We start from the raw sequence: 19,336 nt of genomic DNA on the forward strand, positions 1-19,336 counted from the left end.
CACTGAACCTTGTGACATTAAACTTTGACCGTTGCTCCAAAACATTACCAGGTGCATTAAGTTTTTCACAAATAACCATCAAACTAATCTGCAAGATTGTACACCAATGCATTCACTAGATATCAAGCAAAACAAAAAAGTCTACATACCAACCAACCCAAGGTGGGCATGTACACAGCAATATACAAGCCAATTATACCGACCAACTCAAGGTGGGCATGTACACAGCAATATACAAGCCAATTATACCTACCAACCCAAGGTGGGCATGTACACAGCAATATACAAGCCAATTATACTGACCAACCCAAGGTGGGCATGTACACAGCAATATACAAGCCAATTCTTCGAATAGAAACTTAAGCTTCATTGGTCATTGTCAGCCTAGGGTACTGCTTAAATGTACCCAGGATATTGGTCATTGTCAGCCTCAGTTACTGCTTAAATGTACCCAGGATATTGGTCATTGTCAGCCTCGGGTACTGCTTAAATGTACCCAGGATATTGGTCATTGTCAGCCTCAGTTACTGCTTAAATGTACCCAGGATATTGGTCATTGTCAGCCTCGGGTATTGCTTAAATGTACCCAGGATACTCCTAAGTATACTTCAATGTACCCTGGGTATGAAAAATATACTGAAACGTACCCGGAAATTATAACACTAAATTGGTCGTTATCGCCTTTTTTTCAAATTATTTATGTTCATATTTATGTCAATATTTTGTAAAATGGCCTTTATATTATAGAAACTTTTGAGGAACTTTTTTTCAAAGACAAATTTGTTTCGTATTCCGTAGGGCGTTAAACAACATTGGATTTCAAGTGGAAATAAAACTCAGGTACAGTCTAAATTGACTGGGTACGTGTTAGTATATTTTTCGTACCCGGGGTACATAAAATATTCTTAAGAGTACCCAGAGAACATGTTATAAGAAGCACCCAAGCCGACAATGACCAATCGAGCAAAACTTAAGTACATATATAGGAACTCAACAAACTTGATTTTAAAAGTGTTGTAAGTATTATTTAAATTTAAGTTATTCAAGAATGCCAATATCAAAACTACTATTTCACACAAGTCTGACAGGCCAATTGCAAAATAAGTAATACAAATAAAATTTTGATAAGTTTCCAATGCTTATTGGAATTGGTTAAATAAACCATTGGCTTATTTGCTTAAATATCGTATTGAACATTCTTCAGCTTAAAGGATAATGAAAACTAATATTTGTGGATATTTTAACATGTCTATTTCACACAAAGGACTCTTCTTTAGTCGAGTATCTCATTTGCTGATCTATTCAAAATATTGTGAGGAATATTGAATAGTTTTAAAACATAATAGAAACTTGTTGGACCAAAGAACATATTTTTTTTCTCAATAAAGCTGTTTGAAATATTTGTGAACTAAAGGATTACAGTAGCTTAAAGGGGTATAAACAACGATATTTTCAACTTACCATCAACATTATTTATGAAATACATATTCTCGCTTTTCAAGCAGATATTTATAAAAGAACATTGTTATATTTATGAATTTTTTTAGACTAGAGGGCATTCTGCCATTGATCGCTCACCTCTGTTATGGGCATGGCCAATCTTTACCCCAGGGGCATGTGTTGAACAGTTTTTTCTCAAGGACCAAAATCTGAGGTCATATAACACATCAAATGTGTATGTTAAGTTGATGTACAATATAAAATATTTAAGTCTCAACAACTACAGAGAAGGCAGATTTTGACCCCAAAGAAGGATTTAATCAAACTTAGTACAGGACCACTATATGATGTTACATGCCAAATATTACACCTCTGACTTGGCCTGTAGATACGATTTTAAAAATATTTTAACTATGCAGGTATGTATCAATTATGTGACAGTGGAGCACTTCCACTTTAGAAACCCAGGGGAAATAACTAGAACAGTCTTTTCAGTGGAACACATTTTGATTTCACATACAAAATATCAAAGCTGTATGCATTGTGGATTATCAGAAGAAGTTATTATGCTAAATAAATCCATGCAAAAAATGTGATTCTTAATTGGGGCATGGCCATTTTTCTTTCCAAAGGGCTCCATTTAAACATCTTTGTACAGGATCTATCAGATGTGACATACCAACTATTTGGTCTGAGACTAATGAATCATATTTTTTAAGTCATAAGTCTTTAAAAACTCATGTAACTCATGACCTTTGACCTTGAGCTGCAACTGTTCACTTAGGAGCATTGTATTAATGAGTGACACATGGTATGGACAAGGAAGATAATATTCCTAAGTTAAATTAAAATTCTTTCAGGCATGTTTATGTTACAAATCAGACACATGAACCTAGAGCATGGAAGCTTTCGGGGACACATTTTCTGGTAGTCAGGGAAGATTAAATATGAAATGACATTAAATTCCTTCTAGGAATGCAAACATTACAGAGATTATATTTAGACAGACAGAATACACACACATGCACACACACACCAGAACTCAGGCATAGATGGACAGTGTGACTAATATACGCCCTCCTTCAGGGGCCTAAACATGCCCAAATCTGTGTGAACACATGCCTTTAATTGCTGATCACCATTGCATTTTAAATTGAAAGTTTCAGATATGGTACTCATATTGGAACCATTAATACTAAAGTCCAAGGCTTCAAGTTATATGTCAAGTATGATATGAAAGAAATTCGATTGATTGTAGATCTTTTTCAAATTGCCTGACGCTACACTCACACAAAGAAATTTGCGTAGTGATTATATCTAATTTATATATTTCAATGTTCAGGTATTCAATGGGTAGGGTAATCTGATTATAGGAGCTATTGAAGCATGGGTACTGAATAATTTTTAAATGTCATATTTGGACCAAAGAACATTTTTAAGGCATAGCATTTCAATTATTATTATTCAAGTGTGTTATCAATTCAAATGATCAAATAAGCAATCCCAATTTTGTGCTATTAGTATAGTCAAGAGAAATATGTTAATAGATCTGTTATTCAGCTTTTAAAAATGTATTTCACATTCCAATAAACCTAAGTTAAATTTAATACTCCATGGACATTTCTGTTTGCGAAATTCTTTTAAAGCTATTGAGTTGGTCACAAGTGATACATTATCTAGTGCAACTTAATTTCTTAATTCTATAATCATACATGTACTTCAAATATTGTATATAAACCATTAACTGCAATACACTGTAACTCCAATATAGCGCGGTCAATGGGGTCCAAGCCGCGAAACAGCGTCATAACGGATCCGCGTTATAGGTTTTGAGCTCATTAACTGCAGGGCGCTATAAAAAAAACAGGTATAGAATAGCCTATAATATAGGTCATGTATATTGCCATGCTGTGTTGACGCAAATACATGCATATAAACCGAATCGTATCGATAACAGTATACATACCGCTTTTCTTATGTGCACATTTATCCGATAATCCAATAAAATTGCAACATCACTTAAAAATAATAATCTTGAACATTAATGACGATATATGTTTAAGAAATTCGTAAACACAACCGTACGCATATATGCCATTTTCAGAAGTGTTAAGAGTACAGTGCATTATGGGGCAGAGATTTCATAGGACGAGCGACTTTAAATTTAGATTGAATGCAAAACAACTCATGTACAAAAAATTGTTTTATTGCGTCATACGCATGCAAAAAAACGTGTTTCCCGGGGACTTTCTGATACCGCCCGAAAATGAAAGTGAAACTCTGTTAACAATTGCCGGTACACTGCGTTCGCATGTAAATAAATCGTCTGCATTATTTAATTTCTTATACACGAACTGAAAGATTAAATGACATAATACTAGAATGATAATGAAATGACAGAAAAAGTTGTTTTATACAGTAGGCAGTATATTTCACAGCCGCTCATTATATAGTCAAACTGCAACCATATCAAAGTAAGAATGTTTCAATCGTTTTGAATTACTTGAATTGTATAACTATCCCGCTTGCACTTAACTTATGGAAATTATCGCACTGAACCGCTCTGATGAGGAATACATGTAATAAACACTGACACGCGAGTTTTTCACACCTTTATTGACATTACACAACAGATTAACACCAATTAGCTGTCGGTGTTGTTTAACCTCGAGGCGATTATAATCGGTTCAACGGACGGTTGAATAAAGCAATCAACATGACTGTGATTGCCGCCATCTTTGAATTGTCTGACAATACATGAAGTTGCATAATACGGATTTTAATCAGAAATCAAATGGAAGGTTGGAGAAAAAATGGGATCCAAGCACCCTCCGCGTTATATTGGATTCAGCGTTATAACGGAGCGCTTTATATTGGAGTTACAGTGTAATGGGGTTAGGCTATTCCATGGTTTTAGATAGAGTTAAGTACCAGTCAGAATATTGTTGGTCTAACAGTAAGTGGTTATTTGTTGGAAGAAAGTGTTGAGACAATGAAAATAAATGAATGCCAGAATTTGTATCGGGATATCCGTATGCAATATCTGAATACTATAATGATAACCATAAAAATCAGTAATAATGGCTGAGGTATTAAGTCTTGTTTGTATATTCTTTTAGCAAAGATCATTATTAAATAATAAGTCATATATAATAACTGTATATGCAAAAATCACTTTTGACGAATAATTACTAGGGATGGGACCAAATATTCGAATAATCAAAAATCAGCCGAATAATCAAATCCAAAATTTATAATCGAATATTCTATTGTTATGCAAATATACTTCTAAACAAGTTATACCTACATGTACAAAGTCACAGTTCCGGTTAAGTGCAGACAACTTTCCTATATAAGTCATTGTTTTGATAAAAGCTGCCATCAATAAGCGAGATGAAAATTAGCAAACAGGAGGGCATAAGGAGAGGGACCAATCGCCAATTTACTTATGATGCAATATGTAAAAACTATTTTCTGAGAATCAGTCGAAAATGAAAATGAATTTATGTGAAACATCAATGTGTATCGATAAGCATTCAATTTGTTTGATATACACAATCTGTGTTTTGACAGGTCTTTTTACCTCTGGTTGTTTAATTGACATTGCATTTGGATTTGATTGGGCCGTTGTCCGCTTTTATATCAGTGCGAGACATCTATTAATAGCAATAAGCGACCCATATCATAAAACATCACGGTGTGAATGCCTAATAAATTCAATAATTTGCCGATAAATTACTGATAAGGTGTCAAAAACTCCACTGGTGCACTGGAGTAGAAGTAGATTGTATAATAAGGGGCAATTATAAAGGGATTTATTAGTGATAGTAAGTTTTACCAAGACACTGACCTTGAATAGCCATTTTTATTATTAATTTATAGAACGTTCGTTGTGTTTTAGCAATGTTGGGCCAAATTGTCTCATATCATGACGCCGGACCAAATACCCCAAAAGCAGGACTGCCCCACCGAGATCGGGACGTATGCCATGTTTGTGTTCAATGCTTTATCCTTATATTAAATCAATGTTTATTTAATCAGAATTTAGTTGCTCAAATATTAACCAATTAAGTCGTCGTGGTTCTTAATTCTAGAAAGAAAAAAAAGCGAAAACAAAAGCATAAATATTATTGATGGGAAGTAATCCGAATCAATTAGAAGTATTAAAATAAAGTAAAATTAAGGTTATGAAATTTTTGGAAATATCTTATATCTTATGAAAATAAACATCATTTATTTAAAAGGAAGAAATGATTATCAATAATCTTTTTTCTAAAATTATTACTGTAAAGTGTTCCAAAGCTGCACAATTTATGATACGATCTACATGTATAGTGGTATTAGCGGAATTTGGACGAGCACGTTGCTCCGGATGGTCATGATATATGGTTTAAAAATCGAATATATTTGAATAATGACAAACAAATATTCGAATATCATTTTCAGTATTCGTTCCCAACACTAATAATTACCGATCAAATTACTAAAATCCTTAAAAAAGTGACACGTTAAGTACACGTGTACTAGCGTTTTCCCATTATTGCAATATATAACAGCGGGTGATAGCTGATATCAGCATATGCATACATGTAAATCCAACATTCAGATGTTTGCTCTTTATTTACAGTACATGTACCAAGCCTTTTCAATATTGTTGTAAGTCACAGTAAGAAAAACAGTTTTTCGTAAAAAAAAATATGGTTTCTTTCTATATATTCTTCAAGTTAATCGCAATTAATAAATGTGTGTGCGTAAAACGTTTTTATGGCTTTCTATTAAATTATTAGAACCCAAATTTATTATTTAAAAAAATGCAAATGATATTAGCATAGGTCTAAATAATGTATATTTATTAACACAATATCTTCATAAAAACTGTATTACTTTATAAAAATATTCATACATATTGAATATTGATGTTTTATATGCATGCTTTAAGTTTTAAACTGTTTGGGCCTTACAGTTATCACAATAGGATGTGTAATACCAAATATGAATTGTTTGGGTATTACAATTACACTTTGAATGAAAATATAAATATATTTTAGGTACGGACCAATGTAATCGAAATGTTCATATTTTTTTATTATTACTTTCAAATTTCAACTTTTTGTGAGAACCGATAGTTTTGCAGGGACTAACTCTAAATGTTGAGGCATCTTACTATAGCTCTATGCTCAAGTATGTGCTCAAGTACTCTTATAACACGTCATAAAGACCACCCTAGATAACTTATAATATCTTACTATAGCTCTATACTCAAGTATGTGCTCAAGTACTCTTATAACATGTCATAAAGACCACCCTAGATAACTTATAACATCTTACTATAGCTCTATGCTCAAGTATGTGCTCAAGTACTCTTATAACATGTCATAAAGACCACCCTTGATAACTTATAACATCTTACTATAGCTCTATACTCAAGTATGTGCTCATGTACTCTTATAACTTGTCATAAAGACCACCCTAGATAACTTATTACATCTTACTATAGCTCTATGCTCAAGTATGTGCTCAAGTATTCTTATAACATGTCATAAAGACCACCCTAGATAACTTATAACATCTTACTATAGCTCTATACTCAAGTATGTGCTCAAGTACTCTTATAACATGTCATAAAGACCATCCTAGATAACTTATAACATATTACTATAGGTCTATGCACAAGTATGTGCTCAAGTACTATTATAACATGTCATAAAGACCACCCTAGATAACTTATAACCTTTTGTAAATTATATTTTAAGGCTATGCCACAATGTTTTACAAATACGGACCACTGGTACAAAGAAAGCCACCATTGAGGGGGTTTTCACTTGTCAGGCTATTGGTATAGGAATACTGCCTTGGTCTCAAACTTTATTATTGTCTAGTAGACCACATAATGGGTTTCAGGCATATTGTTACCACTTAACTGGTTGACATTGTTTTAAGACTACGAGGGTCAAAGTAAAACTGGTTTCTTTATGGCAATTATACAGACTGTACATAAGAACATATCTTAAAGCTGTAGTATCATTAATATAAAAATCGAAAAAATCAAATAAAATGTGTCTTTAAATTGTAGTTCAGAGAACAAATTAGGCATGTTCATTTTCGCGTGCTTTTGTCGGGAAATATACATGATGACTGTATATTGGAAGCATTTGTAAACGTCATGTTAACATTAAAAATCGTAGTGTGTTTTGGATTACTAATTATTATTCTCATTTGGAAATTTTACGGAACATTTATTCTTGTGTTATATGTGTTATGATTTAAATATTAATTTGTCAAAACGCTTAACATGTCGTATATTCATTCATATTGTAGACGTACCTGTGAATTAAAAAACATAATTTTTATAGAATCTACGTATTAATTTTGATATCTTTATTTTTATAGGCCACAGTATTTAAACAATTTTTAATATCAATGTTTTTATTTTTTGGCATGTCCAGTAGCAGTAGCGTTGCGCGGTGGTCACTGATAAGAACAGAAATTGTCTGCATTTACCGACTAGGCTAAAGTAATACACGCTGCGTGAATTAGCGAACGCGGCGTAACGCCGAGCGTTTTATCAAGTTCACCTCGCTCTCCAACGCGGGGTGAACACTCGCTAGCAGAAAAAAAAACGCGGAGGGAGTGCGTTTTTTTGGGAAAACGCGTGGAGTGTACTGTACAATGATAAATATTATGATGAAATGAAAGCAGTATTTTAGCCTAATACTATCAATGAAAACTAAATGTTTTGCCTGCCCTTGGGTATATTATTCAGCAAATTAAAATTCCAACATTCTCTGCTTGGAATCTTTGAACTTACATACACATTATATTTACAGCCCCTGTAAAACGGCAGAAGAAATTGTATCTAGATAATAAAGATTTGGACATTCCTCAACGTACATTACGTAGATGGAAAAGACAGAAAATCCAGACAGCAATCTACAGTAACGAACAAGATCTGCTTCTGCTCAAAGCAAATATAAATTTTGAAAGTCAAGGTAAGGAAATTAAATTGTAAAATTTTTACTTTATGTTTTATTGGGCTCTTCATTCTTTTTTTGGGGGCTCTTCAGTCGTTTTACGTCACTTGTCATGCTGCGGTGGTAAGCTTTTGTTATCATCTGACCATCCAGAGATAAGTACTTTTACTAACCTGTCCTTATAAACGGATTGGGCCATTTATTGCCAATTTTAATAGGAATATTTATTTGATTAAGCATTACCAAAGTTGTTAAAAGAATTTTGATCTATATGAAGTCCAGTGGATATCTTGGTATGCTAATTTGTTGAAAAAGATGACAACTTAGAGTCTTCCTTCTAAGTAACATAGATAAATATAAACTAAACATTAAACACTTCTAAAAGTTTTGTTATTTTAGGTTTGATTAGGATCCCTGAAATTCTTCTTGTTTATCATAGTGTTAAATTCTTTTACTGAATATTTCTAATTTTAGGTGTGGAAACACAAAAGTGTGATTCAGAAGCTTCTTCCCAGGAGTGTAATGTAGAAACTTCCTCCCAGGAGCGTGATGTAGAAACTTCTTCTCAGGTGTCTAATGTTGAAACCTTTTCTCAGGTTTCTGATGTAGAAACTTCTGTAGCAAGATCTGACAGAGATACTGATATTGACATTGACAGTGTTGTTAGTGATACAGATAGCGATTTACTATTCAGTAATAGTAGTGGGTGCTTATCCGAATTGTCAGATGCTGGATCTAATTCTTCAAATTCAGAATATATGTCAGATTTCTTCCATACAGATGAAGAAATATCAGATATAAATTCTGATTCAGCTTCCAACTCTGACAGCGATTTATCTTCCGATACAGAGTCGCAATATTCATCATTCTCCGACACTGCAATGTTCTTTCAAAACATCAGAATGACATGTTGACAAATGAACTAGAGGCATTAACAATAGTGTCTTGTTTTCATCGTCACAACCTGACCACCAGTGCTTGCAAGGACATACTGAACACAGTGAAATTAGTTTGTAATGATTCAAAGAATGCTCACATGCTCAACTACGATTACGTAATGACCTTTTTTGACTCAAACCCACTGAATGAAGTTCATTATTGTGAAGTATGCTGTGCTGTGTTTCCAAAGGACCTAGATATATTTCAGTGCTGCACTATAAACTGCGAGGGTTTGCGTTACAAAGGCCCAAGATCGAAACAGAACAACAAGGATAGACAGGCTAGAAAATGCTTTATCATTGCTGACATGAAAAATCAGCTTAGAGATCTTCTTCAGTCACCAGGTAAATTTTAGCTGGATTTTGTCAGTCACCATTGCTTGTTAAATCATGACAAGTTTAGCTATTGTGATCGCCGTGTCCTTTATCTGTCATGAATAACAATTTTGAAATGACATCTCATGAAACCCTGGTTCACTTAAAAAAAATCAATGCAAATGTTTCTTTGGTGACTATCTAATAAAAATTACTAAAACCGCTCTGCTCCACTGATTAATATGGCTGCCAGAGTTAAAACAGAAAAAGACAACATCTCCAATTATGTTCCACTAGTCCCATTTGTCATCATTTCACATGAATGTTCATTTGGTGGCCCTCTACCAAAGCAGCTCAGATCATTCCATTAGACAAAATGGTAACCATAAATGTAGCTAAAAGTAAAAAAAGGTTTCAGCAACATCTGTCTAACCACTAGTTCAATTTGAAATAATTACTTAAATTTGTCTGCACAAGATGGCTGCCAGAGACAAAAATAAAAACTTTTTTACAAAATGTCGTAAGCACAAGTTGGTCTGATTTAGAAATGATTTCTCATGAATGTCCCTGCACACACAAAAAAAATTGCTCAAATTGTTATGCTCCACTGAACAGAGTCAAACTGGCCCTGCCCTGGGGATTATCAGTTTGATACATAGATAAAACTTTGAAAATCTTCTTAAGAACCATAGGACCTAGAGCTTTTATATTTTGTACAAAGCATCGGCTGAGTTCGACCAAGTTTGTTCAAATCATGACCCCCAGACAGGCCTGTGATTTCAGGGCTGGTCCTAATTTTATAGAAATATGTAGTAGAAACACATTGAAAATCTTTTTCAGTACCATATGACCAAGAGCTTAGATATTTTGTAAGTAGTATTGCATAACAAACAAATCTCAGAAACCATTATTACATATTGAGCTAAGATGTTTGACTTGTACATCATCAAGCAGTATTGATCTTTGCATCGATCATGAGTCTTGACCTTTTAACCTATTTCTCAGGTGAACGACACAGGGCCCTCTTGTTGCAAATTACTGGTCTTGTTGTCACATAAAAATTGTCTATTAATTAAAAACTGTCTTACTTAAAAGTAACTTTATATTTCAGGTGTTATGGATGATATCAGATCACAGAAAGCTGCAGCACGTTCTCAAATGGACCAGGATACTGTAACAGATATCATTGATGGTACAGCTTATAGGAAAATGCTGACTGGTGATGGATTTCTGAATAATGCAGATAACAATTTAACTGCTATAATAAATACAGATGGCGTCAATCTGTACTCCTCTTCAAAGGTTGAACTGTGGCCAGTCTTCCTGGTAATAAATGAACTCAGTCCAAAGGTCAGATTTTCTCGAAACAATGTTCTGTTGGTTGGAATCTGGCAAGGAAAAGGCAAACCCCCATTTAGACCATATATAGAAAGTATAGCACCTCACCTAAATGAACTGTATATGGAAGGGATTGACCTAGTTTTGAATGGTGATAAAATAAATGTAAAAGTCAAAGTTGTGTGTGGTGTGTTTGACTTGCCAGCAAAAGCAGGCATTCTGAATATGACCTACTATAATGGAGAAAATGCATGCATTTCATGTGAAGAACCTGGCCTAAGAGTAAAACAAGGAAAAGGATCTGCTAGGTCTTATCCTTAGAGAAATGGTCTCTTTACATTCAGAAAGCATGAAAATGTTCTGAATTGTATGCATTTAGCAACTGACAAACAAAGGATAAAGGGCTTTAAAGGTGTATCTGGACTAAACTCTATTGAATCTTTTGATCTTGTAGATGGTATAGTTCCAGACTACATGCACGGAGTTCTGCTTGGAATCACAAATGTACTTATGTCTAAGTGGTTCTCACCAACAGAAAGCAACAAGGCCTACTTTGTTGGAAAACATCTGAAAAAAATCTTCAGTAGCCTCCAACAAGCATTGAAAGACTACCGCGCGACTTAGAAAAGATTTACAAAAATTTGAAGGCTACTGAATTACAGGCATGGTTACTTTTCTATGCAGTGCCATGTTTAGTTGGAATTTTGCATGAGGTTTATCTAGCCCACTTCTCATGTCTTTCTGAGGCAGTGTACATTCTCCTTGGAGATCATATAATGCCATCAAGCTTACAGAGAGCAGAACGCCTATTGGACCAGTTTTACTCATCATTTTCAAAATTGTATGGGGAAGGATGCTGTGGACTAAATGTCCACAACACATGTGTTCATTTAGTTAGTTATGTGAAACTGTGGGGCCCACTCTGGGCCTGGAGTTGTTTTGGCTTTGAAGACAATAATGCTATGCTTTTGCAGGCTGTACATGGAACAGGTGTAGTTACAAAACAAATAATGTGGTACAAACAAGTAGAAGCTACACTACGCAGAAAATCTCTTCATGAAGTTCAACAAAAAATCTGGAAAAAAACATACAAAGCGGAAAACTGTGATGTTTCTGGGAAAATGACAGCAATTGGAAATGATGGAACTGAGAATTTACTTGTAAAACTGGGTGTTGATAGTGATAGGAATGTGAAATTAATTTCAAGGATAAGTATCAATGGGCGTAATTTCTGTTCATTGAATTACACACGAATGAAGAAGCGAGCCTGTAGCTATGTTTTATATGAAGATACAAATGTGGGATGTGTTGAGTAGTTTGTTATCAATACAGATTCAGGTGTAGTTTATGCAGTTCTTGAAAAGTATGACTCTTGTGAAGATGTACAACTTTCTCAGTTACCTGCTGGAAAACATCTTGTCCCTATAACAGCCACTGGTATCAAATATGTGATTCCTGCTGACAGCTTAATTGATATGCTTGTGTACATTAAAGTCTGTCCTGAAGTTAGTGCATGTATTTCACTAATGCCCAGCACTCATGGACATGCCATCTTTAAATGAAATTTTGCATCACCTGCATTGTGGTTATCATACGAAATGTCAAATAGTTTGTACAAGCTTAATCATAAACCTTTACCTTTTAATATTAGAAAAACTGATCGACTTGGGATTAAAAAACACTGAGTCACAGTATTTGTCTTAAAAATATCCTTAATTATTGAGGGGAGTTTTGAGTAAAAGACCCAGATCTGAAAAAGTACATCTTTTTGTTTTCAATGTCCTGTTTCAGCAGAAACAAAGTAATGTACACCAACAAATTAATATTTACATAAATATTCAACACAATGGTTCTTTAGCGTAATATTCAACACAATGGTTCTTGAGTCTCAGGGTCACAACCTAAAGATGAAAGAATCTGTAGTTCCAGAATTTATCCTGAAAATTTCTAGAAGAAATATTTGACAATGATAATAACAGTTCTAGAACTAATAGCAGTTCTTGAACCAAATTCTTACAACTTGATGAAAGAAAAAATCTTTGTTCTTGAACAGTTCAAGAACTATATCTGTTGTTAAATTACTGTTCAAGAAATAATAGCAGTTCTTGAACCATGTTCAAGAACATTAATTCCTGTTCAAGAACAGTATTGTTAGTTCAAGAACTACATAAGTTCTTGAACATACTGTTCAAGAACTAATACAAGTTCTTGAACCATGTTCAAGAACATGAATCTTTGTTCAAGAACAGTGTCGTTAGTTCTAGAACAGTTCTAGAATGTTTAAGAACGGACTGTTTGTTCTTGAACATTTTTCGCTGGGGATACACTGATACAACTGAGCATAAAATACACACAAACACTAAGAGGCGACTATGTGTATCTTACTCAAACTCACAAGTTCAAAAAGACACAAATGTTCATGTATTCACTAAATTTCACTTCTTAGACTTAATTTGTTCTTTAAGAATATGACCATGTTAAGTCACATGCAGCTCTAGAACTTCATGTGTGAAATGATGAATTAAACAAGAGGGACAAGATGGCCCTAATTCGCTCACCCTCAGGAGTCGGTTCATTCAATATTTACCTAATGTTAAATATGCCCTAGATATTGACCAGACAAACATCCTGGTCAAGTTTCATCATTATTGAACCAAAAACTCTGGCGTAGGGAGTGTTTTTGTTTTTGTCAGATTTGAAATGGTGACCTATATTTTGAGTTGACCCCCCTTACCAAACATCAAACTTTGCTTACATGGATTTTGTATAATATAATGAAAATTTGGACAATCTAAGAGCAATAATTATGGCATTAATTATGTGATTTTGCTCATCATCAAACTTGACTGAGATCTTTCAGCAACTTTGATAAAGAATGCTTGAGAAATGAGAAAGCTAGAGCGTTAACAAAGCAAATGTTGACGGACTGACAGCGGACAAAGACCAATCCTGATCAATCAGGTGAGCTAAAGTGTGTTTCACCGATCAGAGCCATTTTCCAACTTGTCCAAGAAATCAATAAAACCAATGTATTGACTAAGTTTCACAATGATAGGCAAACAATTTGACTTCTATATAGTGTTCAATCACAAGGTTTCTCTCTATATAGTCACATAAGGAAAACTTCCCCACCCCCCTGGCAGCCATGTTAATTGACCCATCGGGACCATTTGCGAACTCATCTGAGATATATATAAAACAAATCTATTCATCAAGTTTCATGATGATTGGGCAAAAAATGTGACTTCTAGAGTGTTCACAAGCTTTTTTTTTACTATATAAATATAAGAAAACTGCCCCCCCCCCCCCGGCAGCCATGTTATTCAACTGACCAGAACCATTTTCCAACTCAACTCTTGTATCAAGGAAACAAATGTTCTGACCAAATTTCATGAAAATTGGGCAAAAAATGTGACATCTAGAGTGTTCACATGTTTTCAGTATATACATATAAGAGCTCCAGATAAGGGTCGTATTTTCAAGTCCGTTACGTATTTATTTTAAAACCTTGTCGTACCATTAAGAATTACAAAATCAAATTACGAATATTATTTTTACATCTGTTTGTATCGATTTTTATTGACTTCTTTTCGCGTATAAAAGATTTTTTCGGTGATGTTGTTATATTTTCAGCCTTCAGAGGCTGGTGGCGGTATTGTGTTTTTATTATTTTTTAAGAAACCTTGTTTAAGACCTTTCTTATACTTAGATTCTTATACATTCTCTGTACTTATAAAGTTAACGTGTATGTTCATCAATTGAGAGTTCTGCAGGTTATACTGAAATTTTACAGACCATTATCTGACAAGCTGCCTCTTACTCTTTTATGTATGTTGACTTGGCAATGTGTATTAATGTGATTATAAGATTGGTGGTTTCCCCAAATAAATAACCTATGGACAGATTGATTACTAAAAACCCGAAAGTTGTTCTCTCACCATTGAGAATTCCGATTACACGTAGTATTCATTTGCCGTTAAATTATAGACAATTACTTTTTTCTAAACCTACAGTCAAATTAAGTTTACTTCGAACATCTTTCATTGGAGGTACAGTGCGGCTGGGTTCTAGTTCGCAGCGTAATTTAGCTCCGTGAAATTGGTATCCTACAATAAATAAGTGCAACTCCAGGAAGTGTTTATGTTGCAAGTTTTTAAATATGTCCTCTTTTATTCTTTCATCGGTTAATAACCGCAAATTTTCAGTTAATTTTAAATCCGATGTCTCATGAAATTCTGTGCATGTGGTTTATGTTATTACTTGAAATGTACCCTGTTGTGGTGCGCAATACGTTGGGCAGACGGGTAGATCACTTAAAACACGTTTTAGGGAACATTTTTTTTAAATTAAAAATAACAATAAATTTTATAACTTCATTTACCAGCACTTTAATAAAACAGGTCATAGCATAACAAATATTTCAATTCAACCTGTGGAGCAACTTATTTTTAATGATAGTACTTCAAGTCAGTGCCAATTAAAAGCAAGGTGCATGTCAGAATTTGAATGGATTAAACGTTTGCAATCAGCTTACCCACTTGGATTAAATGATAATATTCTAAATGTTGGAACAATTTCTAAAAATAAATCGATAAATTCATTTTCTCTGTTTAGTAAACGTCTAAGAAATAAAGGTTCACATGGCATAAGGAAAAATGGTAACTTAAGGCGTAAATTTAAACGTCTGCTTTCTTTAAATGATTGCTACACAGTATTACAAAATGGGGGTAAACATAAATTACTAAGTGCACTTTGCTCTCTTTCTGTTTCTTCGTTGGCACATATTGATAAGGAATGTAAACTTATTATTTTCGTATAGCCTTCAGCTTCACATGTATAAATTAGCATATCGTTCTAGCGACTCGCTCTTTACAGAACCGGTTTAACCGATTGAAAATCATTTAATTGAGCGAACCCTATGACGTCAACAACCACATTTCTTATAATCGTTTTAGCGCTCGAAGCGACAACATCGTGCACGTTAATTCTATTCTTCTTTTGGACCACGTTGGTTGGTAAGTCTTACTTGGTGATTTTTACTTTATATTGAGTGCGCTTTAGGACGCTGTCCAGAGCTTTGGTTTTGGGAATTGAAATGACCAGCACTCGTGGGGACGATGTCCTCAGACTATCCGACTCGTCGGATACTGAATTTTCTGGTTTCGACATTGTCGATACGCCATACGTTGCTCAAACAATTGATGTTTGTACAGACGATGTCTGTACCGAAAAACGACATAAAAGTCCGGTGAAAGGGAAAAAGATTGTAAAATCCTCTAAAAAATCCAAACCTGAAAGTAAAAAGAAACCTAAACCGGATTCGCAAAAGCCTTCATGTTCGAAAAGTAAAAAACAAACTATGGACTTAAATAATTTGTCTTCTGAAGACCTTTTGGTATTGAAACAAAAGCTTGGTTTAATTGCCGAGCAATCTGACAGAAGACCATTTTATGACAGACCCAATATTCACGTCTCAATTGATAGAGATGACATTTCGGACAATGAACATATTTCGGATAATGAACACATTTCGGACAATGAACATGGCTCTAGTGTGGCAAGGAAAATTTGTAATGAACTTTTTTCCAATAGTGATTCTGACGAGGAATGGTCGCCTCCCAAAACCAAAGCAATGGAGAAGGGTCAACATATTGCTGATTCCCTTGCTAATATGATTAATTTAGCTTGTAGTACTCCTTGTGACATTGAGGGAATTGTTTCTAAATATAAAATTCCTGGGAACCTTGACAAAGCCTGCCCTCCTATTGTTAATGCCGAGGTGTGGCGTATAATGGATAGAAAAGGCCATGCCTCAGATAAGGGGCTGCAAGATGTGCAGGCGATTTTGACTGCTGCTATGGTTCCCATTATCAAGCTGGCAGAAACAGTTAAAAAGTCAAATGTTAAAGTTCAATGCAAGGAATATATTGCAGATGCCCTTACTCTAATGGGTCAAGTGCAATACAATATTTCTGTTAAACGCAGATGTGGTACTAGGCCACACGGTACCTGAATAAAAAGTATGCATCACTATGCAATGTTAGTATGCCAATCACTACCAAGTTGTTTGGAGATGATGTTACAAAAGACCTGAAAGCCTGTGACTCAATGTTTAATATAGGATCAGGAAAACCATGGTGGAAGTCAAAGACTCTACGTCCAACTCACAGGCCATACAGAGGCAGTTCCAATTATTCAAATTATGGTGGCGCTGGTGTAGGCCGTTTCCAACCATACCCACAGAGAGGCGGGCGACCTTTTCGAAGGGGTCTCTCAGGTGGCAGTTTTCGAGGACGAGGTGGATACGGCCAATCCCCAAGTGGAAAATAGATCGATGGTAGGTAAGACACAGTTCTTTATTGATTCATGGAGAAGATTAACCTCAGATAAATGGGTTTTAGATACTGTCAGTGGTTACAGGATTGTTTTTGATAAACAACTTATTCAAAAAAGAGTGCCTTTGGAAATTCCCTTTATAAGTGAACAGCGTAAGATTGTGGAGGAAGAAATTAAGACCTTGATAGAAATAGGTGCCATTGCTGAAACTATACACGAACCAAATGAGTTTATTTCAACACTGTTTATTGTTCCAAAACCGAACAGGAAATATCGACCTGTTATAAATTTAAAGTTTTTTAATGAGTTTTTTCAATACAATCATTTTAAACAAGAAACCTTTAAGGTGGTTCTTGATTTATTGCAAAAAGATGATGTTGATATGGAGCAAGCTTATTTTCATATACCAATACATGCGGAAAGTCAAAAGTTTTTGAAATTTTATTGGAATGGCCATTTATATAAATTTGTGTGTTTGTGTTTTGGTTTAGCATCGGCACCATATGTGTTTACTAAAGTGTTGAAACCAGTCTTTTCATATTTTCGTCAGATTGGGATACGCTGTTCGTACTATATTGATGACTCTTTAACAATGAATAAAGACAAAGAGATTTGCAAAAACAATACTGATACAGTTGTCCATGTTCTTACATCACTGGGATTTTCTATCAATGACAAGAAATCTGTTTTAGTTCCCACACAAAGAATAGTGTTTTTTGGGTTTGTAATTGACACTGTACTTTTCAGAGTATTTTTAACAGAAGAAAAGTTGAAGAAAATACGTAAACAAGCTGAAAAGTTGTTAAAAACAAAATTAGTTGTTGTAAGACATTTAGCGTCTTTTATTGGGTTGTTAGTTAATGCATTTAATGCAGTGTTAGAAGCGCCTTTACATTATAGATCTTTAGAAAGAGACAAGCTTACTGGCTTGTGTTCAGAGTCAAACTTTGACAATAGTATTCAGTTGTCAATATCATCCAGAAATGACATTATCTGGTGGCTTAACAATGTGCGAGACAAAAATGGTGAAAGCATAAAACCAAAACTCATTTCTTGTCATTGCAAGACTGATGCTTCTTTTCAAGGATGGGGTGGTGTGAATACCCAAAATAATAAATATGCTAATGGCAGATGGACGACAAATGAAATGCAATTATCCATAAATATTTTGGAACTGATGGCAGTTTTTAATGTCTTGCAATCCCTTTATTCAGACTATTGTAATGAACATATTGAAATCCAATCAGATAATGTAACCACCATCAAGTATATTAATGATATGGGTGGAATGACATGCAGTGTTATGGACTCTATAGCCAGGGATGTATGGTATTGGTGTATTAAAAGGGACATATTTATTACAGCCGTTCATATACCAGGTGTCAAAAATGTTGAAGCTGATTTTTATTCCAGAAATTTTTCTGATTCATCAGAATGGATGTTAAAGAAACAGGTTTTTGAAAGAATTTGCTGTCAGTTTTTTACACCGTTGATTGATCTATTTGCATCAAGGTTAAACAAGCAAACCGAGCTATTTGTGTCATGGTTTCAAGAGCCAGGTGCAATATTTGCTAATGCTTTTCATATGTCATGGCATGATACTAAACCATATATTTTTCCACCGTTTTCATTAGTAGGGAAGGTAATCTGCAAAATTAAAGAAGATGCTGTGGACAGAGCAATTGTTATATTTCCTTTATGGCGGACACAACCTTGGTTTCCTTGTTTAATGGAAATTATTTCTGATTTTCCGGTCAGACTTCCAAGACATCGAGACATCCTGACATTACCACACAATGGACAAGTTCACCCGTTGTCAAAGAGACTCGACTTGGTCGCGGCAGTTGTATCGGGGAGGCCCTCCATTGTAGAGGACTTTCATCAGAGACTACAACCATCATCTTGGCTGCATGGAGAAGAGGAACTCTCAAACAGTATGATTCTGCATGGCGGAAGTGGATGTCTTGGTGTATGTGCAGGGAAACTTCTCCCTTTAAC

Source organism: Dreissena polymorpha, chromosome 1, assembly GCF_020536995.1.
Source record: "Dreissena polymorpha isolate Duluth1 chromosome 1, UMN_Dpol_1.0, whole genome shotgun sequence".
Lineage (NCBI taxonomy): Eukaryota > Metazoa > Mollusca > Bivalvia > Myida > Dreissenidae > Dreissena > Dreissena polymorpha.